General features: G+C 44.8%; 1 protein-coding gene across 2 annotated transcripts in view; it reads right to left on the reverse strand.

Annotated features, from left to right (window-relative positions):
• Nucleotides 1-20,603, reverse strand: part of LRRC3B (leucine rich repeat containing 3B) — an 88,315-nt gene extending 67,712 nt beyond the window's left edge. For both annotated transcript variants that reach the window (XM_081825578.1, XM_081825579.1), the window contains exon 1: nt 20,260-20,603. The gene's annotated coding sequence lies outside the window, so the exon portion shown is untranslated. The remainder of the gene's footprint in view (nt 1-20,259) is intronic.
• Between the last annotated feature and the right edge of the window lie 324 nt (nt 20,604-20,927).

A 20,927-nucleotide genomic window follows, 5' to 3' on the forward strand; every position in this document is an offset into this window, starting at 1 on the left:
AGTTTGTTTCCTGAGATTAAGAATTCCTCATATCAGTGAGGTCATATGATACACGTCTTTCTCTGATTGACTTACTTCGCTCAGCATAACACCCTCCAGTTCCATCCACATCATTGCAAATGGCAAGATCTCATTCCTTTTGATGGCTGCATAATATTCCATTGTATATATACACCACATCTTCTTTATCCATTCATCTGTCGATGGACATCTTGGCTCTTTCCACAGTTTGGCTATTGTGGACATTGCTGCTATAAACATTGGGGTGCATGTGCCCCTTCGGATCACTACATTTGTATCTTTGTTTCCCAGAGTCTTTTTAAAACGTAAATAAATATTCTGTCATTTGTTTTCCCTCTTCTTGTACATATGTGAGTATGCATGTGTGAATGTGTGCATGTGTGTCTGTGTATGCACATGCATGTGTGTGGTATGTGTATACGTCTATGTATACATATACATGGGCATTAGGTGCACAAGTGAATATCTATGTATATTTGGCTTTAATTATTTGAGGGTTCATTGCAGACATTGATGTACTTCATCCCTAAATACTTGAGCATAAATCTCCTTAGACCAAGAATAGTTGCCTCTACTGCAATTATCACACTCAGGAAATGTAAAATTTATAACTATACAGTTTTCTAATAAGCAGTTGGTTTTCAAATCCCTTAAATGTCCCCAAATGTCCCTTATAACTTCTTATTTTTGATCTGGGGTCCAATCGAGTATCATGCATTATATTTAGTTGTCATCTTTCTTGAGTCTCCTTTAATCTAGGATGGTTCCCCAACCATGTTTATTTGTTTATTTTTGGCCCTTTACAACACTGACATTTTTGTAGTGTTCTGGCCCAGCTGTTTTACAGAATTTCCTTTCATTTTAAATCATCTGATTTTTTCCTCTAATTATATCCAGGTTATATCCGTTCTAAGTACCTAACATGACCAATATAAAGTAGATATGAAATACTTATGGTTCCCAAAAGGAATATTTAGGTTGAAATACCTAACCAATGAAGAATAAGAACACTTTTGGCATAGGTATCAGGTCTTACCTGATAGAAGAGTCTCCTCCATCTGTTAAAAGCCTCATCAGTGCAATCAAGTTAGTGCTTCCCACATATCAGTCACTCACATACCACCTTCAAGAATTTTGTTATATCCAGGTTTGACTTGTGTTAGCCTTTATGCAACCCCTTACTTTAATTCAATCTATTTATTTAAACTATCATCCTAAGAAATAATATCCATAAAAACGGTTTTGCTATGCTTGCTATATTTTTCTAATACCTATCAAAGTACACAAAAATATCCAAAGCAAATTTATGCACATCTAAAATGATTTCCCATACCAAAGTGGGCTTCTTGGGGAAATACTGAGTGGAGTATGGTCATACTGCTGTGTGTGTCGTGCATGTGTGTGTAGACAGAGTTGGCATAAAAGGCCTTCTCAAGAACTAAGGAAACAAGAAGGTGCCAAGGTTGTCAGGGCAAGCCAGGGCCAACATCCAAACAAATGACAAGTCCTGCAATGCCCGAGAGGCACAGCTGCTATCTCTAGTCCCCTGACAGCAGATTGATTGCTTCTCTATTCATTTCCCAGGCCCTCAATAGGCAAGATGGAAAACAGGGCTCAGGAAAATGCTACTCAAGCAAACTCAGACACTGATGGAAGGAATCACTGTGTCCTCCAGAAGATCACTCTTTGTGGCCTGTAACATACACCTATTGGATCACAGAATTCCTGATGTTTCATACCCCTCTACATCTGCCAGAAGGAGACAGAGGCCAGGGATGCTGGGTGGGTTGTCCAAGGTCACACTGCTAGTCGGTGGCAAACCAGGAACTTCATCTACAACTTCAGATCCCCAGGGCCAGTTCATTCCATACCTCATGCTGAGGCCTGAACCTATATAGTTTTTTTTAAATATATAAAACCATACATATATACACCATTACACATATAAAACCATATTTGTACACACACACATATAATCACATACATATACATATATATAAACACACACACACACACACAACCACATTCTGGCTTCCTGAATCCCTCCTAAATGCTCTTTTAATCACAAATGTTCCCAGCCCCCAAGAGAAGGGCATTCTTTGAACCTCACTTCTGTCAGCTTGGCTACTCACCAAACAATTATCTTTCTCTGTGTCCCTTCATATGTGAAACATGTAGCCTAGGCCAGCCCACACTCAAATGCTTCTAGTAGTTCTACCCATCCTAATTTTGGCAAATGTACAATCCTACTCAAAAAACTGAGCATCGGACCTCCAGAAAAGTATTCTAGGGCTAGACCTCCCACCTCCTTTCTACCTCAGGTCAAAGCTTTGTGGAGCAGAAGGCCTGGGTGGCTCAGGGACAGGTTCGAACAGCCTACACCTGTCCTGGCAGTTGGTAGATACCCAGCTATCCATCAGCCCAGGATGCTCTCAGGGACTCTCACTTTTCTTTCATCCCAACACGCAATTGGTTACTAAGTTCTGTGGCGTCTGTCTCCCTAGAGTCTGTCTCTTCCATTCGCTCTTCTCCTTCCCTACCGATACACCTTGGTGCAGGCCCTCATCTTCCTCCCCTACACTGTTACAAGGTCTCTCCCCTTGCCTGCCCACCAAGCCACCCTTTACACCAGTGACTCGCACAGTGTGGTCCAGGGACTCCTGGGGGTCCCTGAGACCCTTACATTAAGACGAGACTCTTTCCATGATACTGTAGACATGATTTGGCTGTAGATATGATATAGACTATTTCCATAACACTACATATATAATATTAAAGATGTGATTTGCCTTTTCTACGCTTATTCTATCATAAGTATACGGGGTAGTTTTCCAAAGGTTTTCTGACATGGGATATCACGACAGAGTGAATCCAGAAGCAGATATGAGAATCAGACTGTCTTCTATTAAGCCAGATGTTAGAGATGTACAGAAATGTATAAAGATGTCACTCTTCTCACTGAATTTTCATTCTGGAAAATAAATTATTTTTCATAAAAATGTGTTTTTATGTTAATATGTAATGGGTTTATTATTGCTATTTTAATGAATTAGTAATCATTTTGTTAATATCTCAGTTTTAATTTCTAATATGGGAAATAAGGATAATATAATCCACATAAACAAAACTGCTTGGGATCCTCCATACAGTAAACCCCTCATTCATGATAGCCCTGCTTCCCTGTTCCTATCCTAATTCATATTAGGTTCTCCAGGTCTCCTGCCCCTCCTCTCTCTGTCAGGTGCAGTATCAGTTTGGTCTTTCCCTCAATCCATCCAGGGTCTCTAAAGCCCCTTTGAAGCCATTCTCACCAACTCACAGCCCAAGCAAATATGACTCTTTTCTCTGTGACCTCACTGCTCCCAGCACATACATGTCGCACTCTGCCTGTAACACTTTCTTTATGAGCTCAGCTTTCCATAGATCTCTCTCTCCCTCCTATGTCCACACGTTCTCAGAGGTCCAAGACAGAATCTCACAATCTATATCTTTGTATCCCGGGTCCCTGGAATAAATGTGTATTTGTTAAATGACCTGAACACAGGGGAAATGGAATAAATGCGACAGTGGATTTCTAAACATCAGACATGGGGAAAGAAAGTGAATGAGAAAGGGTGGGGTCAAAGAATTTCATATGTCCAAGTTGGAGAGGGGTCTGCATAAAGCAGTGATTTTTAAAATCACTAGGCACAAGGATTACTTAAGGAGCTTATTAAAAATGCAGTTTCTCAGCTTCACAGACGCAGCTATTCTGACTTTGCTGGTTTGGGGCAGGGCCTAGAACTCCTCACTTCAACAAAACACAGGCTATTCTGATGAAGGGGGTTCTCGGAACACACTTTATGACCCATTAGCAAAAATAATACAGCGGAGGGGAGGGCCGCTCAGGGCAGCAGTTACTAGATTAGGCTGGGCTGAATCACCTGAGGTAGGGAGAGCAAGGAAGACTTGATGAAAAGGCAGTTTCCTGAGTCTTCAGACTCAGAATCAGAGGTACATCCAGTGAGGCTTAGAGTCGGAAAACTTTACTCCCATGGTTTAAGTGCTTAGTCATAAGAATCCGGAGCCGGGGTATTAACTTCTTTTCTTCTTCCAATCATCTCTACTCATCCCCGAACCTCCCATCTATGAAGCAGAGACCATATGGTGCCCCCGGATGTAAATGGTAAATACTCATAAGGAAAGGCCCTTTGGAGGGTCATATAAATGGATCCTAAATGGATGGGGAGCTTTTGGGAAAATACTGGATTAACAAGAAGACCAAAATAACTTTCATAGAAAGGACGAAAAAATGGAAGGACAAGCAACTCCCAAGTTTTCCAGAGTTTAAATGTCCACACTGTGCTTATGGATCTTGCTCCCATTGTTTCCCCATATAATCTAGACCCACACCACCCAATACAGTAACCACTAGTCGCAGTGGCTACCGAGCATCTGAAATGTGGCTCCCATGATTGAGGAGCTAAATGTTTAATTTTATTTGTGATTAATGTAAATTTAAAACCCAATAATGCCATTTATTGGAAAACATTCAAATATATTTGAAACAACGTGGATATGTGAACCTGCTTTTTCAATTGTCAATTTTGTGAAATCTGAACATAGGTCAAGTGTTTCTGATGAAAATTCAGTGTCCAAAGTGCAATGTGCTGTATAAAATACACACTAGTTTCATAGACTCGGTATAAAAAAAACAAACAAACAATAAATTTTAACTCGATCATATGTTAAAATGATAATTTTGGATATACTGGGCTAAGTAAAAAACATTATTAAACTTAATTTCACCTTTTTCTTTTAACATGTTTCATGTGGCTACTGGAAAATTTTAAATTCCATAAGTAGATAGTATTATATTTCTGTTGGAGAGTGCAGTTCCATTTAAGATGGTATAGAATGTGACTATTGAATATTGTCATTAAATATTATGAAACCATCTTGGAACATTACTTTATAGAGGGAAATGAGTGTTCCTCTATAAATTAGTCACCCCGGGGACTGCAGGCGGATTCCAAGGATGCTATCATTTTGGAAACTCAATCTTTTCCAGATCTCACCCCTACCTGTCTTCCCAATGATGGAGCAGCCTCCAGGACAGCTAATGAGTCCCTTCTGAAAAGAAACCTCAGAATTTTCAAGTTCCAGTCTGGTGTTTACACACCTGATCACCGTCTACCTTTAGCAGCCTTACTTCAAATGACTTTGGCTTATTTCAAAACACCAGACCCACCCTTAAACAGCTTAAGAATTCATACTGATGAGACTATTTACAACATTATGCCATTGGCTCTCAAAGAAGACCCAATGCTCTACTGAATAAAGGCAAAAGCATCTCTCTCCAAAGAGACTAGTTACTAAGCCAACCACACTCTTTAGGTCGAATTCTAGCATGTTAAATAAATTACCAGATGGTAACGTTCTTTTCTAACCCCTTCTGTGGGTTTCATCTGTCTGAAAACTGCTCTCATTGTTATTTCCCATGTTATCAGGCATTGACTCACACCTTGAGGCAAGGGTTTTGACTTGGGGTTCATGGTCCCCCATTGAGAGGCCATGACTACAGTGCAGGGGATCCACAACCGTGGGAGGTCTTTTCTGACTTTCCCCCCACACGGATCTACAACTGGAATTTGGCATTTTCTTCAACTCTAAAGACAAGCAACAGACTACACTACTGTCATCAGTATCTGATATCACCAATAAAAATCACAGCTTTTTTTTTATATGTAGCAACACAGTTGTTCAGAAATCCTGAAATATCATTTATGCATATCACAACTTTAAAATCATAATAGTTTATTCCTCCTGCTCATAACCCCTCTTAATATAGAGAGACAATTATTGGTCAACTTCTCACCTAGTAGTCATTCAGCCACAAAAGGGAAAAGGTGCATCTTCTCACTCAGTGATCCAGACATCTGGGTTGTTTAATGGCTGCCCCATCTACACTTATTTATTCTTCGTGGATAAACAGAAAGAAGTCAACCATTTAGATCATTTGTTATAGTTTCGCAAAACTGGCCAGTCTAAATGAGAATGTTTAATTCTTCATAAGTTAGCACTGCCTTTTGAAATATGCCAGGTATGTGGGCTGCAAGTCTAGACCAGGCAAGTTCAAACACATCGGGTGGTAAAGCTAACTACTGAAGTGTGTTATTTAAAGTGATATTTTTTTAATAGTGATGACAGATTTGGCAGTGATATAGGTCACGCATAATATTGTAAGTTCAGTGAGACAGAGATTCCAGTAATCCCTGAGAATCAGTGTTTTGTGGGTATTTTTGTTGTTGTTACGGTTCTTTGTAATCTTATGTACTTTAATTTTTACATTTAAAATATTTTTAGATTTAATTTAAACAAACTAAAAATGTTAATTTTACATTAAAAAAATAAGAAAGAGTACATAGGTTTTACCAGACTTCCAAAAGGTTACATAGCAAGAAAAATGGTTAAAATCCCCTGAACTAGGCATTGCATTACTAATCCAGGACCCTGAACATCCATGTGTATTTACCAGAAACACCTGCTGCAGGTAGAATCCACAAATGTTACCTGGCACTGGTCACAGTCATGTTCATCACCCCTACTTCACCCACACTGAGGAGAAAGAAGATTTCTCTGAATTAGGGTCTACTGTTAATCAGCACCAAAAAAAGGCAAAGTAGAGAAAAGACCACTACTTTTTAAAAAGAAGTAAATGCACAATTTCACCTGTTAACACCATAGAAGTTGATGATGAGTTAGAGGTTTTGGAGCTTGGGAAGTGAACAGTAACTTCTTAGTGACTCAATAAATTACCATTAATTTCTCTAGAAACCAGTTGGCTCTTCCACCTGCAACATGCAAAGTAAATTAAAATCTTGCCTATTATTACTGAATCTATTTCCCTCAGTTAAGTACAATATGAATGTATATTTAGAAACACTGCAACACCTTCCAATTTAAAAGAAAGCGATGTGGGGCTTATAGGGTAAAACCAGGCGAGGCAGAAAAAAGCAACGCACGTTGAAGACCCATATTTCTCGGCACTGTTGTCCCAACATTTAGAAACACCCTGGCATAAAAACAATGCTGTCACTTTTGGAAATTTTGTTCTTTTTTTTTTTTTTAACACCAAAAGCCAGCTTCAGCCCACAATTTAATATTGTCAATACATTTTCTTCATTACACAACTGGCACACCAAATTTTACTAAGTACTTCACCCTTCAAATCCCACACCCACACATTCTGAACTCATCTGCACCCAGATATGAATAAAGATGAATAGCATCTTGAGAAAATAGCTTCTCCATTCTCCAATGGCAAAAGCCATGGAGCAAACACCTCACAGTGTCTGAAGGATTTCTCAGAGGAATGAGAAAAAACTCTAAAGCCACCATTTTGTCAGGAAAATTACGTCCTTCCATGGCAACTTGCCCATTAGGGATTTGAAATCCAAAGGGACCTCAGAATTCCTTTCCCATATAGAGGTTTGGTGACTTTCTTATAAAGAAATGACTTTTCTTTTTTCTTTCACTAAATTTCAGGCAATTAGGTTTTGGTAGGTCAGCAGCCCAACTCAGCATCTCTTTATGGAGAATGGTTCTAGGAGACCTTGATGAAATTGCAAATGCTTGGAAATAGTCACTTGCTTGCATACAGGGTAAATAGGAAAGCATGCTGACTGTATTTATTTTACTATCATTATGTCTCCATGGGGTGGGCTAGTAAAAAAGTGCAAGCTGTTAACAGCTTGGTATATACATACATATACACACCCCACACACAGTATACTCAAAGAATTTATTTTTCCTTCATTTCAAACCATGACTGCAGAAAATCCCCAATACTCGAAAGAATTTTTTTCCAAATGTTTGTTTCTAAATTGGATGTTTGTCACTCCATTCATTAGTGTTCGTTCATTTGACAAGTTGTTAATGAATGCCTACTACGTGCCTGGCTGGTGGTGAACATCACATACAGTGGTATAAACACAGGCAGGTCTTTGCTCAAAGAAATGTTTCACAAGGTGGCTAGGTGCCCAGACTAACCTATAGTAACCTCCCGTATTAGCCTTCTTGGGCTGAGGTAACAAAATACCACAGCCAAGGGGACAGCATGGCCAATATCTTGTAAGGGGTCTCTCCTTGGGTTGTAGATGGCCTTGTTCTTGCTGTATCCTCACAAGACCATTCCTCAGTGGATGTGGGTGGAAAGAGAGGGGGCAACCTCTCTGGTATCTCTTCTTATAAAGGGCACTAATCCCATGATGAGGGGCCCACCCTCATGACCTCACCTAAACCTAATTACCTCCCAAATACAGTCACGCTAGGGGTTAGGACTTTAATACCTCTTTACTGTCAAATGTGCTATGTCACCTATAATGTGAATTCAATAGACTTAACTGTTTCAAATCCATCTCAGAGGAGTAGGACTTTGGTTCCTCTGCGATTTGGCTGCTGCAGTGGTTAGGGCTGAGGACCCCAGACACCAACAAAGGATGAGAGCTACAGCAGCACCAGACACCTCAGTCCTGAAGACCCAGGTGGTTTGGGGTTTAGAGGAGAGTAAAATAAACTCAGGTCAGCATCTAAAGCAGAAATCATAAGATCTCTGCAGTGAGGTCAAGATCCAGAAATGATATGCTTTTAAAAATCAGGTGTCCTTATTTCCTGCCTGCCTCTTTGAAGCTCCTCATGATCAAGTTCAATCAGGCAATACAGCGAAACAAATAAAAATAACACAAAATTTCAGAATAACAGAAAGACTCAATGTATTATACTAGGCCTGAGGTTTTCACAAAGCTGCAATTACAGAGCACTTTTAACCAGGCCTGAGGAAGTAGGCTAGCTGCATACTCACCCCTCTGCTACGGGAAAGCCAACATCCACCCGGCCCGGCCCCTCAACTAGAAATGATTTGACTCTTCCAAGGTTCGATCATTTCCTTAAAAGCCTATATGATCAAAGCCAGCCTGGAATGGACAGGGATCAAAGAGGAGAAATTCCAGAAATCCAAGTGCAGGCTTTGACTCTGACTAAAACTTCGTGCAGCTGACTTCCTTTCAGACAATTCTCTGCCACCTCAAAGAAACCACCAGCACATATCACAGAGGTTGAATGCACCTTTCCCCATGGTCCTGAGTCCATGCAGAAGCAATCAATAACTTTCAGCTGGATCTCTGACATACAGACTTCCAAAATGGAATGTCAAGCTCCTTCATGTTTTTCACAGAACGAAGGGGTAAAAACACTCCTACATTGCTCTTCCCCCATCTAGTGTCAAAATTGAAAAGGCAGGTAAGGACATTCAGGTATCTTTGGGTGACTTAATTCACGCTTGGGGCTGTGCACATAGCACACAGAGCCTGGGAATAATTCTAACGTGTGTCTGGTTCTTTGCAAGGGCTTTCATCTCCATAGTCCAAAAGGATCCTTACAGTAAGTTATGTGGGACGAGAAATATGATAGCCATTTGGTAGAAACCTGGGGCTCAAAGAGTCAAAGGGACTCTCACCTTCGGTCACACAGTTAATGGCAGAATTCTATTCAAAATAGAAATTCCAAGTGCAGATTTTATCATCATCACACCAGCTTGGGAACTAGAACTCCATTCGTCATCACACCAGCTTGGGAACTAGAACTCCATTCGTCATCACACCAGCTTGGGAACTAGAACTCCATTCGTCATCACACCAGCTTGGGAACTAGAACTCCATTCGTCATCACACCAGCTTGGGAACTAGAACTCCATTCACCATCACACCAGCTTGGGAACTAGAACTCCATTCATCATCATACCAGCTTGGGAACTAGAACTCCATTCTTCTGCAGGAGGCTGGATACAGCCTGCGGATGTGTTCTGTGTTTTGTTTTGTTCTGTTTTTAATTGAATTAGTTCAACCATTAAGCTTCAGGAGTTTTCCCATAAAAATCTGGATTTCTGACTTTTTTGTAAAAACCAAAGCTCAGATCTGTCCTCATGCAGGCAAAGGAAGAGCAGAGCTAAGAGGAGACTGGCCTGAGGAAGTGAGCCTTCGGCTCAGGTCTTGATCCCAGGGTCCTGGGATCGAGCCCCACATTGGGCTCCCTGCTTGGCAGGAAGCCTGCTTCTCCCTCTCTCACTCTCCATGTTTGTGTTCCCTCTCTCGCTGTCTCTCTCTGTCAAATAAATAAATAAAATCTTAAAAAAAAAAAAAAGACTCCCTCTCCCTCCATGGGCTCATGCTCAGCTACACAAGACCCTAGCAGGTCATGCTCTTCCCACTTCCGTGACTGTGCTCACGTGACTTCCTTCCCCTGGGATGCATCTGTCTGTCTTGCCAGTTTGGTGGGGGTATGAGAGCAATCTTTCAGAATTCAATTCAAAGGCCCCTGGCTCCATGAAGTCAGTTCTTGGTATCCCTGGAAGAACTAACTGGCCTTTGTTCAGGGCTCTTAAATACTTTCTTGTGTTATTTTATTAAACCTGTTTTCATATGTGCATATTCAGTATTGGGCACATAGTAGGCAATCAACAACGTTTTGATTGATACTAAAAACAAAGAAGTAAGTAGTACTTACCATGTGCCAGACACTGTTCTGAGCACCTTATACACAGGAACTCATTTCAGCCTCACAACATTTCGCATAGAGAAAATGGAGGCCTATGAAAGGTTGAGACATTTTCTTGGAGTCACTCAGCTTGCTGTTAAGTTGCAGAAGGGGAATAAGAACAGAGTCTGGCTACCTCTGGATAGATGGGTGGATGAAAAGATGGAAGGGAGAGACAGAAGAAAGGAAAGAGAGAGGGAAGGAGGGAGAACCAGGCAGGTGAACTGTCAGGAAGAGGGAATGGCATGTTCTGTGGCAGGAACTGTAAGGCTGTCGGTGGGGGCAGGGGCAGTGTGTGTGCTGATAAATTTTAACAGCAGATTCTCTGGGAATAAAGAGCCCTGCTTTGCAGTATCTGTGAGTTTCTGTGGTGTCAATAATCCTACCAGATGGAGATTTTGAGCTATCAACATGATATCACTGAACGCAGAGTTGGAAAGAGGAAGGGTGACGAGTTGGTGGTACTCCCCAGTATGAACTCCTCAGCTGGAACACACCAGGGTACAGGATGTGCCCCGGAAAGTGACCGAGGATGAGACAGGTAGGACCAGGTGAGGAAGGAGCTATTAAGTCATACTAAGGATGTAATTTCCTGGACGCAACAAGGAGTAATTTGCCAGTTTTTAGCAGGAAGTGACACATCACACGGTTATGAAGATGGACACACATTCAAAACTTCAGGAATCCCTCCTTCATCTTTCCTACAGCTTTCCTGAGTGACAATTATGGCTGCAAGGAAACCTATCAATGATTCTACCCTTTCTTTACTCTATCCCTTTACCCACCAGCTATACTTCCTTCTACCACTACCCCTGACAACCACCACCATCCCCTTATTCTGGGCTCCTGGGCTCCGGGGGTCAACAGACTCTCAGGACTGTCGAGTGTAGTGTCTACCTATCACTATTGGTTCTGTGGCATGTCAGGGCTGGGAGGCCTAAGCAAAGAAAGTGAGCTTGAACCAGCTGAACAGGAAAGCCATCATAGGGAGTATAAATAAAACAATGCCAGATGCGCCCTTGACATTACAGACCACAGAGCTGGTAGGGGCTCTAGAAAGCCTCCAGTTTACTGGGGAAGTAGAGCAGAGGGCAGTCAACTTAACCAGCCCAAAGATATCAAGCTGGTTAAGGTCAAAGCTAGAAGTAGAATGAGGTTGCCTGGTTCCCAAATACTCCACCTGCATATAAAGAGGAGGTTTTCTGAAATGTTGCCTCCCCCTGCAAAGTCAAAGGTTTTCTTAGGAGAGCTTTTTCTACTGAGCAGGTTCTACTTCACCAAATAGAACAAGTGGAAACATGGTGATCTCCAAGATCAAGGACATCCTGTCATCTTCTCACAACAAGGAACAATATGAGCGATCTGTTTAGAAAACACTCTCTGACCACATTCCCCTCTCTATCACTCACAGCCTTATTATCCAGCTTAAGAATTCTCCAGATCTGGACATTTTCCCGTGGGTCTCCATCCACCTGCCTGCACTGAGGCCACTTCCTGATAACCAGGAAGTGGGCAGGGAAAGGAAGTGCACCTTTCAAAGCCATTGTGGCAGCTCTGCTTTGGGGGAAAAAATCGTTGGGGGGCGGGGACTTAAAACTTTCAGCTGATATGAAATGCAGTCTGATAATTCAATCTCACTTCAGGTGAAACTAGCCAAGGCTACATACAGGGCATGGAGCCAAGGCAGCCATCAGGAACTGAAATACAGGCCAATATTCATCTAGCCAGGAGCCAGACTCTGCTGCTGCTCCAAGGAAGCCCATTTTCTAGTTCTTACAAAGGCATCCCACAGCTTGCTTGTGCCCCTGACCTGTGACTCTCTTTCTGCTAAAGGTATCCTTTATTTGCCAATGCCCACCAGTATCTATAACCATGATCCCTAGGAATAGGGCAGGTAAAGCCAGTTCCTGTGGCCAGAAAAGTGAAAATTGGTCCAGAGAGAGAGAGATCCCAGAGAGATAAAAGCAGCTAGGAGGACCCTGTTACAACTTGCCCACGCCTGTTCCAATGCACACCTACAGTGTTAGTTGAAGATACTAAAGCATATGGGTTTGGGGTTCCTGGGGTCACAGACGTCTAGAGCATCTATCAATAGAATTCAAGTGATCCACAAACTTGAATGGGAAAAAAGTGACAACTTTGTTTACTAACTTTGAACTACCATTTAGTATTTCATTCCATTATGAATGCAGGCTACAAACCTGACATGTAGTAGTAGAACCAGCGATTTTGCCACTGATATAAATCAGATATTTTCATATCAGAACACAGGTGTTGCAGTTATCTCAAATCAGCTTTGCTGCTGATTCCTACTTAGGAGAGATGGTAGCCATCCATCCCACCAATAGATCTTGTTGTTACATATACATCAGCAGGTCACAGTGGGGTGTGTGTGTGTGTGTGTGTATGTGTGTGTGTGTGTGTGTGTAGTGTAGTGTTATAATCATGTGCATTGCATTTTAAGAATTTAAACACATCATTCTGGGGTCCCTAAGATTGGCAGACTGCCAAAGGGCCGCAAGGCATCAATGAGATGAAGAGCCCTTGGCCTGGTGATTGAGGAGCCCCATTAACAAGGGACAGGGGAACGTATGAGACCATGCCCTCTGGCTGAGCAGCGAGCCTGTCTGCCTTTGTGTTGACCTAGACCTTGAGGAATTATTTGGGTACATTATTTTTCCTTGTACACTTCTTTAGCTCTTTATCACTCCCGTTCACTTTCTTTAGCCCCTGATTTCTAGGCCTTTTAATCTTACCCTTCAGGTTTGGCTTACTATCAAAATCTCATTTCGTCTTTCTGCACTAATGGCTGGGTTCTCTTCCTTCAGGTGGTCTGTTTTCCCTCTTGGCCTTCCTTACCCCTTCTCTCCTCCGCCTACCCTCTGAAGCATCTTGGTTACCTCTCTCGGCCCTCCTAACCTGACTGGCTATCAGTCATCCCTCCTTCTTGGGTTTTGCAGTAGATGCTTTGGACACCAAGAATCTACACTGCATTAGGGAAGGGAATGAATTTTGTCTACAGGACGTGTTTCTAAGAAGCAACCAAAAAACAGACTGACCACCTGGACAAAGTACAACAAAACATTCCACGGTAGGAGAGTACCCTACCTTCGCCAACCTGAGCTTAAATATAATTTATAGGAGGATGGAAGACATTCCTGCTTAATAATCCCTGATGACCAGATACCTAGGGAAGGTCAGCAGACTGGACCAGGAGTCTTCTGAGTGCATAAATTCCCAGAGTAGCAAAAGGAAAGTATACTGCTTAGTCACTGCTGACAGGGTGAGCCCTCTGTAAGCAGGCCTAGACCAGCATCGCTTTTCTAAATCAGAAGTGATGAGGTTAGACTAGAGAAAAAGCCAGTGTGACTTCATGACCTTTGTGCTTTAGCTTTGGACAAACATGCAAGTGCACTGTACCTCCTCCCTACCCTCACCAGGGGAAATATTTGTCCTGAAATAGCCAACTCTCCCTGCAAGGTATTGAATACTCACATGTAGACTGAAAATTATATCAATGGCCTAAAATAGAAGGGAAGAAAAAAAAAAGGAAAGAAAGAAAGAAAAGAGAGCGAGAAACAAAGAACCTAATCTGCATTTGAAAACATACCTTAGTTTTGTCAACTATTAATCTGTATTTGAGCATGGCTCACAATATTTTATTTTTTTATTTTGTTTCTATTTTATTTCTAAGAAAAGGCACAAATCTTAAAAAAAAAAAACCTCTCTGAGAGTATAGTGACACTTACATTGGACAGTTGCTAACATAAAAAGCAGCTCAGAGAACTTAGGATAAATTGAAACTACACATTTTCTTTGAGCCTCTTGAAGAAAAAAAAATCTTTTTATCAGTGTGGTTCTTTTTTAATATTTGTTCATTTGTTTATTTTAAATGAATTATACCACCCTTACAAGAAACTCATCCCTTTTGAGAAAATCGTATGTTCCAAGCCTGTTAGCTCTTAAGAAGATTGCAGACTTCATTCTCACATACAATGGACATTTCTAGGTCATGTTGCAATGTATTAATTCACTAGCTTTTTATGAAGCATGTATAGTTATATACTAGTATGTCAGATATAAGAGCTTCCCTCATGGTTCCCAACCATTTGTAGAATAAAGCTCATCGAGGTCACAATCTGCAGATAAAATATTAAATTTATTGATCATATGGAATATTCAAACTTAAATATAAATTAAGATATTAGATATTTATTTAAAAAAATCCATGAGGGTAAAGCTTCTCGGGTTCTACTTAGTGATCCTTTTTTTTCCCCCCTGCCAACATCTTCTTCAAACTCCACAGAGACTTATTATGTGGCTTCTCTTGTTATTAAAAGTAGGTCAAGTTCAGATGCTCTGGTCCTTGATTATTTTTTTTTTTATTTTCAAATATCTAACCCAAACTGAGAACTTTGATTCACGCTATGTATTGCTCAATAAATGTATTCATTGTGTTCCAAATAAAAGGGCTTCGTTTTTTCATAACCTTTCCCCCAGAACATGTTGTTTAACGCATAATTGTTATTCTGCCAACAAACTGCAATCAGTTTATATGATTTAAGGTAAATACATGCAAAAGGAATTGTCCCAGCAGAAGTGTTGTGTGGGCCCTTTAACACTCCACCACATAGGAGCCACAGTAAACTAGGCAGAGAGCATGACTACCATGCCCATCACAGAAACAGGATGAGGCTCCAGCTAAGTCTCCTATCATCCCTGAAAAGATATGAGTTGGGAACCAGGATGTCTGCCCAGATCAAAAAGGATTCTTCTTCCTGTGCTTCCTAAAACAGAGACCATTTCTTTTGAATTTTGTCATACCTGATTTCAGTGTTACGTCTTTTTTCCTCTCACATTGCTATAATTTAACTGAACCAGCATCCCACCTTCAGAAGGCTACTCTTCTAGGATAATTTGATTTTTCATGGTTCTCCCTTAAGATTAGTGTAACTATGCATATTTTTTCTGACTCACATAAGACAATATTCATTTCTTTTTTTTTTTTATTTGACAGAGAGATAGAGAGCACAAGTAGGCAGAGAGGCAGGTAGAGGGAGAGGGAGAAGCAGGCTCCCCGCCGAGCAGGGAGCCTGATGCGGGACTCGATCCCAGAACCTCGGGATCACGACCTGAGCCCAAGGCAGCCGCTTAACCGACTGAGCCACCCAGGAGCCCCGACAATATTCATTTCTAATAAATTCTCTAGAAAGTGAATGCTTCCCTTGAGATAACTGGGGACTCTGGGATTTAGATCAGTCAACCCAACACAGATAGCAAACTGAGGTGGTGGGTAGGCGGGGAAGGGGGAAGAAGAGCATCTCTTAGTGCAGACTCTCCATGGCCATTCCTGTCACCCCAAAGCCCTTTATCAGCCAGGCCTCCATAGACTCCCCACCCCAGGTTCTTGATAGCACTGTCCCCCCACCCCCGACCACCTTTTCCTCCTCCACCCCGATTCACTGTCTGAGGGCTTCTGTCCTGGCTTGCCACAGCATCAGGGATGGAAATCCTATTCCAGGGGACATAAAAGGCACCAAGTTTCCACCATCTGTCTGCCTGTAATTCTTACCCCTCATGTGATTCTGAGAAACAGGCTTTTCCCAGTCCCCCTCTCTGTTTACTCCAGCTGACTTTTTCTTGATTTGTCTCCAGGGGCAGGACATCCTGATACTATAGCTACAGAGAAAAGACAGGGGATGTTCTTAGAAACCAGAATTCTGTCCTACAAGAATGCCTAGGGGTATATGGAATCCCTAAATTGCTGGAGAGGTCCCTTTGTTATAGGGGCCCAGCGGGTGAGAAGGTGGCAAAGAACTTTTTTTCCCCTTTCTGACCCCCAAGTATATCCACTAGAAAGATACTGTTTTGCCTCAGATTTCTGTTTTGCATCAGCCTGAGGCTTGACCCAAGGGTCAGAAAACCAGAAGAAATAATACCAAATTATTTCATTGTATTCAAGAGGATTTCTCTTATTTTCCCAAATACTTGGGCGTGAGGACAGACAGAACTATTCAACTTGACAAAAAGACTGCTAAAATGATTGAAAATCCATTTAATTTTATTTAGAGTCATCTAAAGGTTTGCATGGTTAGATTCTGTTGATCTGAAGGCGTATATGTATTGGGTTGCAACATTTTTACAAATGAGCCACATTTGTGATGGTTTATCCATTATATGACAGTTACTTTTCCTGGTTATGCTGATTGAGGCATTTATAAAAAATAGAAAAGTGAACTTTTCTTAATAAACAAGTTTTTTCCTAATTAATTTTAAGAGGCTGAAAAGCAACAGCAGTGGATGTAATCTGTTCATGCATCAACATAGTTTATTTTGACCAAGAATCAGAAGACAGTGCTTCTAGTACTAGTTATGCTAGGAACACACTGAATAGCCTTGAGCACATCACCAAATCTCCTCCCTACCTCTGGATTGGGAGCAGCGCTATCTGAGGTCCCTTTAGCTCTAATATTCTGTGATTCAATCACTAGAAAGGGACTCATTTGCAAAAAAAAAATAATTTCTACAGTTTGTGACTATAGAAATCTCTGTGCACCTTTGAATTCCCCCCTTGCCAGTTCTCCTCATATTTAAAAAGGGAATGTCTACCAAAAGGTCCAGAAAAGAAGTCCATTGCCAGCGGCTAATTCCCTAAATTTACTTCCAGTACCAGGATCTCATCCTGCCGAGATGCACCCCCAATGCACCCCCAACAGACTCCGAGAGGGGCAATATGCACCATCAGTCTTCCCAGTGCCACAGGCAAGAACTGGAACTTATACAGCATGCCCCTGGGGTCTGGAGTAAAGGGCTGGAGCCCTCACCCATACTTCCTTATGGACAAAAGGTCTTCAGTACCAAATGGGGCTGAGAGCTTGGAGCACACCCAGTGTTCTCCACCCACAAGAACTAACCACCTTCACAACTTATTGGCTGGATGACAACAAGCAAATAACTTAATTTCTCCATGGCTTAGTTTTCTCACCCATAAAACTGGGAAAAATAACTTTATCATCCAGGGTTGTTGTGAAGAGTAAATCTAAAACAGTTGATGCAAAATATCAAGAATAGTGCCTGGCACAGAGTAAGAGCTCAGTAAATACGAGCGCTGATGATGATGATGATGATGATGATGATGATGATGATGATTATCATCATCATCATCCTGTCTCCCAGGATAGCTCAGCAACGGTGAAGGGACACTTTGGTGTGGATTTGAAGTCTTCCTTCAAGAGTTACAGGAAGGACATGTTCCAACCTGTTTCTAGGGAAGTGGTCTGAGCACAAACCCAGGTAATAAGCATCCGAAAAGAAATGGGCCCTGGGGTGTCGGAAGCTAACTCATCCGGGGTGACGGACTTAATTCTGGGATCCTACCTCAGGTATCCAGGTACTTCGGAAGAAGCCAACGCTCTATCCCCCCGCGATGCCTGGCCTGTGAGGGTGTGGCCTTTGTGCTCAGGAGCTGCACCGGGAGTCTGCGCTGAGGGAATCCCCGTTCCCGCTCCTTGGGGCTCTGAAGCTTGCCGCGGGGAGACTGGGAGCTCGCTGCTCCAGGGGTACCCCAGGATGGGAGTGACCGACCTCAGGATTCCTCGGCGGAGCCCTGACGAGTCGACGTCTCTTCCGGAAGGGTCTGGCCAAAGCGTGGGGCCCAGAAAAGGGGAATGCGCGGAGCTCTGCTCTCTCCCCGCTGGTTACAGGAGAGCAGCAGACTTATGCAGGGCAACCGCAGAGACGGCTGTGCCCCTAAAAGCCTGCACGTGGGAGGCCCGAGCAGGCAAGGCCAGAGGGTTTTAAACAGCTCCAGAACCCACGCAACCTCCAAATTCTTCTACGGGCCAGTAGGAACCGGGAATCGGACTCTCAGCCAAAGGTGCTCCTTGGAGAGGGGCGTGCACCTCCTCAGAGAGAGAAGGGTTAAAAGAGGTGTCCAGGCCTTTGGTAGCCCAGTGTGTTCCCCAGCTGGACAAACGGAGCCTGGGGAACTGCCTGTTCTTTGCAACAGCAGTCTAGGTCCCCTCCCGCAGATGGTCTTCCATTCCAGATTGCTGGAGTGCAAAGGAGGAAAGAGCCTTGCCTTCCCGCATCCGCCAAAGCGTCTGGAGCAACCAGAAAGATCTACCTAGGGGCCCAAACGTGGACAGACCCACCTGTGCCCGGGGTCCCCGGGCCTGGAAGCCAAGTATCCCCTTACCTGATGCCCACGCCCCCTCGCCTGCCCCGCACTCCCTCCAGCTCTGCGCTCTGGAGCCTGCAGGAGCAGCGTGGGGCTCCCCCACTCCTTCGCTCCGCCCAGGTGCGATTTGCGGAGGGGCGGGGGGGAAAGGTGGCTCCCACTGCAGCCTCCGCCCGTGCTCTCTCCTCCAACCTGTTCGAACCCCTGTCTACTGGCTAGGCGCTGGGGACTCCCCCCTACTCCGCACACACGCCTCCCCTGGGGGCCAGGAATCCCCTTCCCACCCTGCGGCTGTGCAGACCTCTTTGACTCCGAGCGCGGGGCAGGAAAGATGGGCGTGGGTCTATGGACGCGGCTGTGGAGGTGGAAGGGTGTATAAGTGGGTGCCGGAGAAAGGAGCGGACCTCTTAGAGCCTGGAAAGGCATCCCTGGTCCATGATCCGATCACTCAGTCACCGCCTAAGATGCCAACGCATTCAGAATCTCGCCGGGAGGTTTGTTTCTCCTGGAGGGGAAGATCGCCCCATCCCAGGCACCCAGAAGCCTGCCTTCCCAAGTCCCCCTCGGGCTCTGGCATTCCAGGGCTCCATTCTGACTCTCTGCGCCTCTCCAGGTGCCCAGCCCCTCCCCCATCTGTATTTACACACCCGGGCCAGAGCCCTCAGGACTCAAATCCTTTTTCCTCCACGTCAGGTGACCGCTCGGAGCTGGCCCCTTGCCCACTTTAAAAAAGCAGAGCCCTTTGGTACCCTTTCAACCAGATCTATCCCCGACCCTCGGTTTCCTCCCTCACCCCTCCAGCAACATTTCCCTCCCCAAACGACTTACTTCACCCACCCGGATCTGCACTAGCCGTTCCCGCGGCGCACAGCCGCAAGCCACTCCAAGGGTTTCATTACCGAGTTGGGGGTGGCATTCGCAAGGATGGACCGGCTCCCGCCGTGCTAGACAGAGCCCCAAGGGTAGCCGCAGCCTTCCCCCTCCCCCCCCCACGACCCACCCCTCCTATTTCATTATCTCTGCTCCTATCCAACCCCCACAGGCAGGATGAGCACTGCTGGGTCCCAAACCCTCGCCTCTCTAGCGGGAGCTGCAGGGAGTGAAAAGTCGACTAGCAAGAACACCGAGAGAGAAATGGGCAGATGCAAACGTCAGGGGGTGGTAGTGGGGGAGGACTGGGGGAAGGGCGCACGCGAGAACTAGACGTGCAACTTGCACGGCACGGGGTGAGCACCGCGCAGGGAGGGGGGCACAAAAGTTTGCAGACTATTGCACGGCAGTCGGCTGCACGCGAACAGAGGGTCGACTCCCCTTCGCTAGAAGGGGGTCTCTAACAGGATCGGCGCCAAGGGGACCGGAGGTTTGGACATGGCTCTGACCTGGGGTGACAGTTCCCCTCTGCTTGTTATGGAAGGGATGGCCAAGGCACCCAGGCAGAGGGACGACACCGCGCTTTGCGAAAAAAGCAACAGGCGGCTGCACCTTACCTTGCGCCAGTCCCGGGCCGGGGTGGCTGCTCCATCCTCGTGGCGCAGGGAGGAGGCGTTGGATGCGTATGCCTGGGGGTGTGCGCCGCCAGAACTGCAGCGCCCGCTCTTCCCACTAGGCTGCTAGCCGGGCTGCCCACCCCGAACCGGGCCAGCCGGGAGGGCTCGTTCCGGGTCGCGGCGGCGGCGGTAGTGCGCGGCGGCTGGAGCGCGGGACGCGGACAGTGCGTGGCTAGCTGGCGTCCTCTGGCGCCTCCGCCGAGCGAGGGCGCGGCCCCGGGCGGCCGTGCGGAGCACCGCTGGGCTCCCGCTTCTGCGGCGGCTGCTGCAGACCCTGCGCCCGGCCCCGGAGCCTCGCAGGAGGAGGAGACAAAGACGCGAGGGAGGCGAAGCGCCGCTCGCCCAGATGGATCGTCTCAGTCACTAGAGGGGAATCGCCTCCAAACCCGGGCTGGGGAGGAGGGAGGAGGGGCGAGGAGACAGGGGACTGGAAAAGCAGCGGGGAATGAACGTGACAGTCGGAGCCCTGCCGCCGCCTCGCCGGTGCTGCCCTGTTGCCACCCGGGTGGAGGGTCCGGAATGGAGAGGGAGGGCGGGGGCTGAGCGTTTGCTGCTGGAGGAGAGGAGCTGAGGTGGGAGTATTGGCTCCCTCCGCCTCCCTTGCCTTC

Source organism: Leptonychotes weddellii, chromosome 1, assembly GCF_054177405.1.
Source record: "Leptonychotes weddellii isolate Sample4059 chromosome 1, ASM5417740v2, whole genome shotgun sequence".
In the NCBI taxonomy this organism is placed as follows: Eukaryota; Metazoa; Chordata; class Mammalia; order Carnivora; family Phocidae; genus Leptonychotes; species Leptonychotes weddellii.